This window comes from Mauremys mutica, chromosome 13, assembly GCF_020497125.1.
Source record: "Mauremys mutica isolate MM-2020 ecotype Southern chromosome 13, ASM2049712v1, whole genome shotgun sequence".
In the NCBI taxonomy this organism is placed as follows: Eukaryota; Metazoa; Chordata; order Testudines; family Geoemydidae; genus Mauremys; species Mauremys mutica.
Genome location: NC_059084.1, coordinates 40,013,878 through 40,026,443, shown reverse-complemented (window position 1 = coordinate 40,026,443; position 12,566 = coordinate 40,013,878). Strand labels below are relative to the sequence as shown.

Genomic DNA, 12,566 nt, shown 5'->3' with positions numbered 1-12,566 from the left:
CAGTGACGAAGAATTTGAAGAGCCAAATCAGTCTGAAGAAGACACTCTGGACAGTCATGGTGAAGAGAAGACTACAAAAAGGGCTGTAACTGATGCTGAAGGTACTGAGGGTCAAGAATGCTTTTCTGATAATAAAGATGTGAGTGGTTTAGATCCAGAGAAGAAAGGCAACTTCAACTCTGCTGACGAGATGGAAATATCTGATGATCCTGCAACTTGGCCAGAATACATTAGCCAGCGTATCAGAGAGTATTTAGTAAAACAAGGGCCGCCTAAAATTATTGTAGAAGATTTCCCTAAAAATAAGATTGGGAAACACTTTTCAAAGTTTCACTGCAAAAGGAAACTTTCAAATGGTGAAATTGTACCTCGTCCATGGGTGATATACTCAGTGTCAGCCGACAAGATCTTTTGTTATTATTGTAAGATTTTGTGCAATAATGTGACAAGTTCATTAGCATCTAATGGTTTTAATGACTGGTCTAATATTCATACAAGATTGTCCGAGCACGAAAACTCAAAAGGACATTTACAAGCTATGCTTAGTTGCTGCGACCTTCAGCAAAGGTTATCTGCTGAAAAAAACATTGACTCGATACAACAAAAACGTATTGACCAAGAAGCAAAACGCTGGTATCAAGTTTTTGAGAGACTAGTTGCTGTCGTTCAGTTGCTAGCAGAACGAAACTTATCATTTCGTGGGTCTGATGAACGGCTGTGTAACAGGGCGGTACTCACCCCTGCGGCGCCTCCTACTGGTTACTCCGGGAATTAGCTATTCTTCCAGTCCGGATCGCCCTCTGCAGGCTGGTGATCCACCTGTTTTGCTCTCGGCCCCGTGTCCCTCCCTGGACCCGGTGCCCCTTTAACTATAACTGGGTCTCCTCCTCCCAGGGGAGCCCCCACCCTACTATCCCCACTTTGCCTCAGTAGTGGCCACTGACAGTCATGGTCTAGCCCCACACCCTGGGGCAGACTGCAGCATCAGCCCACTCATCACAGGCAAAAGGGGTTTGGACCTGCTGCTTTACCTACTCCTGGGTTGTCCCAGTACCTCTTGCCCTTTCCTAGGCCGCAGCCTGGGGCTTTCCCGGCTGGAGCTTTCCTAGCTCCTCAGACCTTCCCCAGCCCTGCTTCACCATAGGTACCGTCTCAGGCTATGTCTTCACTACCCGCCGTATCGGCGGGTAGCGATCGATTTTTCAGGGATCGATATATCGCGTCTCATCTAGACGCGATATATCGATCCCCGAACGTGCTCCTATCGATTCCGGAACTCCACCACCGTGAACGGCGGTGGCGGAGTCGACATGGAGAGCCCCGGACATCGATCCCGCGCCGTGAGGACGGGTAAGTGATCGATATAAGATACTTCGACTTCAGCTACGTTATTCACGTAGCTGAAGTTGCGTATCTTATATCGATTTTCCCCCTTAGTGTAGACCAGCTCTCAGCCTCTAAGCAGCCAGGTCCATCTCCCTCTGGAAACAGAGAGAGACTGACTGCTCCTGGCTTCCCTGCCTTCTTATAAGCCCTGTTCAGTTTGGGGCGTGGCCTCCAGCTGCAGCCACTTCCCCAATCAGCCCAGCCAAAAGCCCCTTCCCAGGGCTGTTTTAAAGCCCCAACAGGCGGGAGCGGATAGCCACTCTGCTACAGGCTGGGAACATCACACAATGGACATTTTCTTGGAGTTATTGAATTACTGGGAAAGTTTGACCCAGTGATGCAGGAACATTTACGAAGAATCAAGAACAAAGAAATACATGACCATTATTTAGGAAAAAACATTCAAAATGAACGTATTAGTATTGTAGGGAATGCTCACCAAGAACAAATGTCATTGACAATTAGTTATGTGGCTGATGGTGTATCACCAAGTATTCCAGCAGGAGTATATGAACATTTAATTAAGTTCATAGTAGTAGAAAGCAGCACAGGTGAATATTTGTACAATATCCTTTTAAGTGAACTCGAAGACCTGGGATTGGACGTTGCAAATATCCATGGGCAGGGCTATGACAACGGTGCAAATATGAAGGGAAACATATCAGGTGTACAAGCACGACTTTTGAAAACAAACCCAAGAGCTTTTTTTACAACATGTGCATGTCACAACTATAATCTCATTTTGGGAGACATGGCCAAAACATGTCCAGATGCGATGAGTTTCTTTGGAGCCTTGCAGCGTATTTACATCCTTTTTTCTGCATCTACTAAAAGATGGACTATTTTTAGAAAACATGTTACTGGCCTTTCGGTAAAGCCTCTTTGCGAAACACGATGGGAATGTAGAATGCAAAGCGTCAAAGCTCTGTGGTACCAAGAAGGGGAGTTTTATGATGCACTCGTAGAGGTAGCCGAAACAACTGATGATGTTCAAGCAAAAAATGAAGCTGAATCGCTGGCTATTCAAATAAGGGATTATAAGTTTTTGGTTTCGCTAGTTTTCTGGCATGATTTACTTTTTCAAGTGAATTTTGTGAGCAAAGAGCTGCAGAGTGATACAACGGATATTTCTGCAGGAATTTCTTCATTTGAAAAGCTTTTTAACTGGTTAAAAATGTACAGAGAGAAGGGTTTTCAAGAAGTGTTAACTGGTGCCAATGAACTTGCCAAAGATCTAGATGTGACTCCAGTATTCCAGACTAAACGTTTGCGCAAACGAAAAAAACAGTTTGAGTACGAGTCTGCAGATGAGCCTTTTTCTGATCCAAAAGAAGCTTACAGAGTGCAGTGCTTCAATCAAGTCTTAGACAAAGCTTTACAGTCACTTGAACCAAGGTTTGAACAGTTACAAAAGCATGAGAGTTTATTTGGATTTTTATGCAAATTCAAAAATCTTCCCAAGGACACCATACGAAAAGCTGCTGCAGATCTGGAACTTGCATTGACAGATGTGAAAATAGTGCAGGAAAACGAACAAGTTTCAATTGTAAAATCAGTTGACATAAATGGCTACATGCTTTGTGAAGAACTGGAAGCATTAAAGCCAATTATTTCATCTGATTGTAGAAACCCCCTAAAAATCCTTCAATTTCTTGCATATAATAACCGATCAACAGCATTCCCAAATTTATTTATAGCAATTCGAATCTTGCTGACTATTCCGGTAACTGTAGCCTCAGGAGAGAGGAGTTTCTCGAAGCTAAATCTAATTAAAACATATCTGCGATCAACAATGCAGGAAGACCGATTAAACAATTTGGCAATCATGTCAATTGAATGCGAAGTAATGAAGAGCTTAGAGTTAGGCAATTTACTGAAAGATTTTGTCAAACAAAAAGCGAGGAAGATAAAGTTTTAAAAACATATAGGTGAGGTGTACAATAAAGTTCCTCTTAATGAACTCGATATTTATAATATATGATGTAATGTATGTAATAAATAATTTTGTTATTATGTATATAGTCATGGAAAGTAAATAATACATGGAAGAAATGAAAGGGGGGGTTGGTGTTATTTTTTTTTTTAGTCATCCCTGCCGGGGCCCCGTCAAAACTGTTCGAATTGGGCCCCGCACTTCCTAAAGCCGGCCCTGCATCCAAGCAGTGCGGCAGAACAGTGTGTTCATGTACACTGGGAAATCTCCAAGGAGATGTTAAGGAAACTTTTCTGGAGGTACTCACCAATCCTCTGCTGAAGGTTCCTTGGCAGAGCTGCTTTGTTCCTTACCCCATTCGAAATGGAAGAAATGGAAAGGTAGGACAGAAAGGAGAGTGAGAAGTGCATTCTAAAGTCCCATGAGTGGATGATAAAACTATGGAATAGCAAACTGAAATGAAGTCCCTAATCACTCTGTGGTCAGAACAGATGCATGCTCGACCCCGCACCCTGTAACTGATACATAACTGTTTTCCATTCCCTCTCCAAACTCCTCCTACACATTCCTTGCAACTTCCCTGAACATCTCAGTGTCCTGTTCATTCCACCCTTTTGGACAGCTTCCAAAATGATAGCTGGACTTACGCACAGCTCTGAGATCTTACACTGCCCTTTGCTGATAAAAGGCTGTGTCCTTTATTGGCCCACAGATGGGCAGAAATCACAGTATTAGTGCCAGTAAAAACCCAGACTCAGTTTTTCTTCAATGGAAAGCTATTTATTTGAAAGCATCACAGATAGTCAGCAAAAAGATTATACAGTGCTACTTCCTAATAAGCCTCAGTTCCCAAAGCATAAACCCTCAGTAACTAGGCTGGCCCTACACAGTATCCTGATTGGCAAACAAAGCAGGTAGAGCTACCCAGTCCTAGATGAAGGCTGCTGTTTCTTCTCTTCTTCTCAATATCTTGTTCTCTTAAGTGTCTCCTGGTGCAGGGTGAAGGCCAGCTGACATTTAATCTCTCATCAATCATTCATTCATCAGTCAATCACCTTTTGGTGTCAGCTCTTGTGGTTGTGTGGTTTTACAGGGTCATTTGACCAAGGTCATTCAGTCAAAGTTCACCGTCTATGTGTTTTCTGCATGATTTGTTTGGAAAACATAACTGACCATGACCAAAATTCTTCCACATCAACAGAAATACACACAGATCCCCTGGTAAAACATCCAAAGTGTATAGTTGTGTCAGTGTTCAAGTGCAATAGCAGCACTTTCAGTACATTTCCATATAACCTATCTGATGCCCTGCTCCCAGAATCCTCCAGCAAGTCTAGAATTACCGAGTTTTACCAGACTCATGTCACCCAGAGTAATTCATAATAATTCAGCACCATCCTAACAACTGATATCTCCCTTTCCACCAAGCCTTTTGGCTTTTAATAAATAAAATCTCTCTGAAAGATAACCAATCTTTATCTGTGTCCTACACGTACCGATTGCTGCTGGTAGTAAAACATACATGCTGTTCAGTCATTTGCTAGATACAAATCCTGCTCATGAATCATCACAAGTTTTAGGCAAAATAAGAAGAGAAATTAATGAAGCATGGCAGATTGCTATATAGAAATACACATTACAGGTGCTCATTATCAAAATGTTGCCTCAAAGTCTCCCTGATTCAAATTGCCCCCTGTTGTGCTCCTCTAAGAGCCCTGTTATCAGGCTGCTCAAAATCAGCAGCCACGCAATCTGCTTCAGCACTCCACCCCAGGAGAAACTTTCATTTTTTAAAGTAACTAGAGCTGTTCACAAATTTTCTGTAGAAAATATTTTAAAAAACTGAAAAACAAAAAATACAGTTTCTGCAAAATCAAAGTTTCCCACATAAAATTGCCAAGAACTTATTTATTTCCAGAAATCTGAAACATAATATTTTTTTCCTGGGTTGAGGTTGCCTGAATCAAAATGTTTCAATATGTTGAACTGAATAGAATATTTTAATTTTGAGTAGAGAGAATTGAAAAACTTGCCCAAGAACACCCGGAAGGCTAGTGACAGAGCTTGGAATAGAAAGCCAGAGGTGCTGAATCACAGTCTAGTGAAGGATTAATTAAGGATTTCATGGCAACATTTTCACTCTTTCCCTTTAGCTTTATAGATCTTTTATATGAAAAACCTTTGTTCATAGGGCATCTGAGATGGTATTAAAGAAGGTCTTTGCTGTTGTTTTTGGGAAGGAAAGAGAAAACATTAGTTTCAATGGTCTTAAGCTGTTGTTATTGTTGGAAACTCATCCTGGAACAAAACAAACACACATCAAAAACAGATAAAAAAAAGTCAGCTGCCACCTTTTGGTCTGATCTGACACTCTGAGATCAGTCAAACTTGTGCCAGAGCCAGGCTGCTTAAGGGGTTGCTTTTAGCTGACATTCTGGTCACAGGACCACAACACCGTTGCAAAGGTTGGTTCTGTTATGGCGGCTAAGTCCGACTCTTCCTAGACAAGACATAAATGGAAAGAAGCAAGAAAGAGAAGAAACAAAGCAGGGGAGGAAAATTAGACATAGGGGAGGGGATGACAGCAGTACCCATAGGCTCATGTTCTTGGTGTTGTTTGGGATTTAGCCACAGCCAATGGAATGAGGGTGATGTAATTTGTTTTCTTCTGGCTGTCCAGTTTGGGGCAGGATGCCTTTCAGGATATGGGCAAAATTTTGAAAGGTGTCATGGTGGATCGAGGGACTCAGGAGTTGGTGGAGATGGCTGCCATGATGGTAAAATTCTCTCCTTCCAGTCCCCTCTGATCACATTGAATGACCCCCAGATAAATAATATTCCAGAAGGTGTGGCAGCCTCCTCCCATCAACATTCAGCAATCATTTTGGTGATTTCAACTGGAAACATTTCCACCCATTTTTAGACTCTTTCAAGCTCATTCCCAGGACAAGCAGTTAATTTACCAGGAGCACTGGAGACCACTTAGTACAATTCCTTTCACATAAACAAACCAGTTTGTTCCAGTTTGGCTGAATTTCATAAACAGGTTTTTTTTAAACAGGAAGAGTTTAACTTTTGTTCATTGCAAAACGTATAGTACAGGAAACACAACAAAACCTTGGTCATTGATTTTAATGGAGTTACGGTAATTTATGCCAGTGGAAATCTAGTCGTTCTAACAAAGTTTTCCCATTATTTGGTGGATTCTCCCTCAATGGCAATTTTAAAATCCATATAGGATTTTGTTTAAAGATCTTCTCCAGTTTAAGGAAAAAAATAATTTTGGGGAAACCATATAACCTATGGCAGGCATGCAGTCAGAGCAGATGACCACAATAGACCTTCTTATGTGAGTGCTCTTACCACTGGCCTATGGGATAGGCTGGTGTTGGACTCCTGTTGAAACTGTTCCACTGTGAATACACATTTTTTAAGAAATTCACTACAGCAGAGAGCCAGGATCCTAGTTCTGCCACATCCTAAGGGAATGTTCTAACCACTAGGCTCCAAACTCATTCTCATATTTTCTCTCTCTCTCTCTCTCTCCAGTCCAATGACTCTTGAAGTGTTTATCAAAAAATGGAACAGCTTCCCCAGGAGACACTGAAGGAGACCTTTCAACAGACTATCCCTATGCTCATAACACTCACCAGAGTGGTGACAGATTCCTGGTCACATCTCCTCAGGTAGAGGAAAGACATGAATCAAGATCTCCCCGTCCCAGGGGAGTGCCTTCCCCACAAAGCTAAAAGTTATGAGGGAGTGCCTCCCCCCTGGCTTCCTGCAAGAAACACCTCCAAGAGAAGGCCCACAGTAGAGAATCCCAAGCAGAGGTAGGTGTCTCCCTCTAGCCTGGGTTCAGGTGCCAAAGTCCCAAGAGGGGTGGGCTTAGGACACCAACCCCTCTTTGTCATTTCCCATTGGTGAGCTTAGGTGGGGTGCCATCTAGCCTGCCGCCTTTTGTGGATTCCATTTATCTCTCCACTCATTGTATAAGGCAACTGAGTGCCTGACTCAGGCTTTGTGAAGCTCAGCAATTTTCTAGGTGCCCATAAATTAAGGATGATAATGCTCAGTGTTACAATACCTAAGTCCCTTTGTGACTCTAGCCCTTAGTGTAAATGAGAATCAGGAGCGTTAATCTAGAATTCCCTACTCCTTTATACCACTAGTATCATTTCACCATCCACTTTGCTTTCCTCATTTCATTCTCTTCTCACTTCCAGTAGTTTGTATCTGAAATAACTTCAAAGCAATTGATGGACCTGATTCTCCAACATCTTATATCTGGTGTTGGTGACCACATCTGAGCTGCTCTGGTTTGAAGCTGCTGTAGGCAAGAGGAGAATCACGGTAACTTTGCACCGAGTTAAATGGTTACACAAATTGTAAGTCATCAGTGATTCATACTCATTGAATGATGAGGAAGTTAGTTTCCAAATTATCCATCCATTGGCATATCTGGACTCATGCTAACCCTGGTAATATTTGCATGAAACATTGTCAGGACCTTAGCTACTCTAATTTAGCATAGCTCCAATGAAATCAATGGAGTTATGAGATTTGTGCCGGTTGAGGATCATGCTCATTTGGGAGTAGTCAATCTGGGAATGTCCAGTGAATCAAGTATCAGAGGGGTAGCCGTGTTGGTCTGGATCTGTAAAAGCAGCAAAGAATCCTGTGGTACCTTATAGACTAACAGACATTTGGGAGCATGAGCTTTCGTGGGTGACTACCCACTTCTTCGGATGCAAGTCTTCGTCGGATGCATCCGACGAAGTGGGTATTCACCCACGAAAGCTTATGCTCCCAAACATCTGTTAGTCTATAAGGTGCCACAGGATTCTTTGCTCCAGTGAATCAGTGGTTGGAGTCTCCAGGAGGATTCTTGAAGGGCTCCAGGCCTGGGGTGTGTCTCTTGCAAACCTGCAAAGGAACAGTGGAGCCTGTATGGGCAAAAAGGGGAAGTTCTGCGTCACCTCTGGATCGTGGAGTCAGGGAGCTACACTCAGCAGGCACTGACAAGGCTTTCTCATACTAAGGGCCGTGGGGGCGGGGTAACGAGGTGCCTGATAACCTGGAATATCCTCAGGGAGAGTCACAGCTTTATAGTAAGTGAGGCAGAAGAACATCTATCTTCTCCTGCTTCACGAATTGTTCCAGGGCTAAAACACCCAGATGCTTTCAGTGGACAGCCGTCTGCATGCCCCTAGGTGCCTATGGGACTTTTTTTTGCAAAAACATAGGTGCTGAGAGAGTTTGGGGGCCCATCAATTTTCAGCAGAAGCTGAGTTCTTTCTTTCTTTCTTTCTTTCTTTCTTTCTTTTTGAATATCAGTGATGCTTTATTCTGGGACTTAGGCACCCAAAGTGTAAGTTAGGTGCCTAAGTCCCTTTGTGTATACACCTTAAGGTTATTTTATATCCATCCAGTCATATAAAGGCACCTCACCATGAGTCTAAGGGCTTCCCTTCACGTGCAGCACTACAGTGGTGCAGCTTCACCCTTCTGTCAATGTAAGTAATCCATCTCCCCAAGAGGTGGTAGCTATGTTGATGGGAGAAGCTCTCCCATCCACACAGTGCTGTCTACTCTGACAGTTATTTTGGTATAACTGTGTTGCTCATGGTTGTGGATTTTTTATAGGTCTGTACCGTAGACATGGCCTAAATATAACTTACTCCAATTTTAAAGCCCCTTTCCACTGCTAGAGTGGTGTATATTTCTGTCATTGTCAATGAGAATTAGTCTCAATAGATCCATTTAGCAGAATGGTAGATTCATAGGTTCACACATTATAATGCTAGAAAAAACCATTGTGATAATCTAATCTAACCTTCTGAATAACAAAGGACAGAGGCCTTCCCTGAATTAACTTTTGTTTGAATTGCAGAAGATCTTTTAGAAGAAATCATCCAATTAGGATATTAAAATTGCCCATTAGGGAGAATCCAGGGTAAATTGACATAAAATACAGCATTAGAACCATGGTGGTGTAAATTGGCATAGCTCCATAGACAGGTCCTGTTGGTCAGAGGCATATATGGTAAGATTTTCAAGGATTGTCATGCAAAGAAGCCCAGAGACTCAAGAAATGGGTGGAAATGTTCACAGCTGAAATCACCTGAATGATGGGTGAATGTTGAATGCCAAACCTTCTGGAATATCAAGTATCTGGGGGGTGACTGCATGGGATCAGAGGGTGATGCGTGGACTGGAAGGAGAGAGCTTTACCATTCTGGTTACCCACTACACCAAATGCTGAGATCCTAGATCCACTATGACATCGTTACATCTTCTGTGTCTTGATTCTGAAAGGTGTTCTGACAAAACTGGCCAGATAGAGGGAATCAACTGACACCACCCACACTCCCTCCACTGGTTCACCTACATCCCAAATAACACTGGGAATACAAACTGTGGGTTCCTGCTGTAACTTCTTCCCACAACTGTCATTTTCCTTCCCTGCTTTGTGTTGTTTTCCTCCAGTGCCTTTTCCACTCACTTAACTCAGAACAATTCATCCAGTTCTGGGAGAACAATTCATCCAGTTATTTGGGATCTAGAAACTCAGTTCCACTCCAGCTCATAACTCAAGTTACTTTATCATGCTTGTAATTGCTCTGTGCCCATGGTAGCCAGGACCAGACGCAGGGGTTTAGGTACAGGAAGATATCGCAAATCCTATTCATGCCACACACTACAAAGTTTATATACATCTTTGCCAGCTATTAATGTATATACTTCTTGAAACTACTTCAATGACACATCCTAGGGATCATGTAAGGACCAATAGCTTTTGTCTACAGCTTATCTACAGTTCAATGTTATCTATTCAGGGTATTCCCACTGACATCAACTTGCTCAAAAACAATGTTTCCTTGACAATAACCATCTCTCCTCCATAAAAGGAAAATTTCCATATAAAACACTCTATATGGCTAGAAGGAAAGGAATCATGGTAATTGTTAACATGAAATCCTTACTTAATACTTTATTTATTAAAAAAATACCAGAGATTTTTTTTTTTATGTTTCTTTTTCGTGCACTTTAATAAAAGGTCAAAAAGTTATTAAATGATGGAGGTTCTAAGATACGTCAGCAGCAATAATTGGACATGAAACCCCCGACTTCAGTGAACGATGTATTGTGAACATATGAATATAAGAACGGCCATACTGGGTCAGACCATAGGTCCATCAAACCCAATATCCTGTCCTCTGACATGGCCAATATCAGGTGCCCCAAAGGGAATGAACAGACAGGTAATCATCAAGTGATCCATGCTCTGTCACCCAATCCCAGCTTCTGGCAAACATAGGCTTGGGACAACATTCCTGTCCATCCTGGCTAATAGCCACTGATGGACCTATCCCAGTTTTATTAATCTCTCCTCATACAGAAGCCATTCTATACTCCTAATCATTTTTGTTGCCCTTTTCTGAACCTTTTCCAATTTGAATATATCTTTTCTGAGATGGGGAGACCACATCTGCATGCACTATTTAAGGTGTGGGAATACCATTTATATAGAGGCAATATGATATTTTCTGTCTTATTATCTGTCCCTTTCTTGATGATTCTCAACATTCTGTTCACTTTTTGGACTGCCACTGCAGATTGAGTGGATGTTTTCAGAGAACAATACACTCAATTCTGCTAACAGAGAACAACGGTTTCATTTATATGTAGTTGGGATTGAGACATCGCCTTATCCACAAAAGAGACCTTTTGAAAACCCAACATTTCTCATGCTGAAAGTGTATTTTTACAGCTATGTAAAAATGTACCTTAATAAAAATAGTTCTATTATAATCTCTGACCCAATCGCATGACAAATGACAATGACAGCTCCAGATCTTAACAGATATATTTTTGAAATGTTTGTGGTTTTAACGTCTTAAAATAAATTAGAAAACAGAGAAAAATGGTATTTTTATCATAATTACTAATTTAGGATGAAATATAGTATTCCGATTCAATGAGATTGCATGCAAAATATTTTTATACACAATGGGCAGACTTTTATAGCTATTAAAACACCTAATAAGATTTTCAGAAGCATCTGGGCAAGTAACACCCAATGAAACCATGGAGTTTTATGTTTTATGAAAATCACACTCGATACCTAAATATTTGAAAATTCTCATACCAATGAGCCTTGGTCAAGCTAGTGTGATTCAACACAGCGCAGACTGTAGATCAGAGGGTTCAGGATGGGAGTCGCTAAAGTGTACATTATCCAGGGAATAACTGGAGGTTGGCCGGATGTAGGTGTAAATGATGCAGGAATAGAACAAGGTGACCACAAGCAAGTGGGAAGAACAAGTGGCGAAGGCTTTCTGCTTTCCTTTGGAGCTCCGGATTTTCAGGATGGTGATGATGATAAAGCTATAGGACACGATGGTCAGCAGGAAGTTTCCCATGGCCAGGAAGATGTCTGCCAAGAACATCATAACTTGGTTGAGGTAGATGGAGCTGCAGGACAGTGCCAATAGTGGTGGGATCTCACAGAAGAAATGCTGGATGAGGTTGGGTCCGCAAAAATCCAAGCGCAGCATGAGCAATGTGTTCACCACTGAATTGACAACACCCACAGCCCAGACCCCAATGGCTAAACTGATGCAAATTCTCTTGGTCATGAGGTTGACATAGCGCAAGGGGTGGCAGATGGCTACATACCTGTCATATGACATGATAGTGAGGAGCATAAGCTCTGTCGCCATTGAAAAAGTGAACGCAAAGACCTGGGCCATGCAGCCATCAAAGGAGATGGTTTTTTTCTCCTGCATCAGGTTTTTCATCATCTTGGGCAAAACTGAACAACTGCACATAATGTCGAGGGTGGCCAAATTGGCAATGAAGAAGTACATGGGGGTGTGGAGAGGTGGGTGTAGGAAAATAGCCACAATGATCAGGGAATTGCCCATGATGACAGCTGTAGAAAGGCAGAGGAATAGCCCAAAGAACAGCCCCTGATGGTGAGGATGGTCAAAGAGCCCCTGCATGATGAACTCGGTCACCCTGGTATGATTATTGGGTTCCATTGTTTGAGAGCTCCTTCTGTGGGAACAAAGATTAAAGTTTCAGTCTGGTATTTCTTCAGAAACTACAGCATTTTGGCAATTGAAGCATCTAGACAGACCAACAGTGAAATGGAGAGAGGGAGAGATCTTGTGATATTCTACACATTTCATATAACATATTAATATACTGAGCTACATTAAAATACGTTAGCACAATAATT

At 42.0% G+C, this 12,566-nt stretch overlaps 1 pseudogene; it reads right to left on the bottom strand.

The window, feature by feature from the left end:
- Nucleotides 1-2,756: 2,756 nt before the first annotated feature.
- Nucleotides 2,757-12,366, bottom strand: LOC123348712 (annotated as a pseudogene).
- Nucleotides 12,367-12,566: the final 200 nt, after the last annotated feature.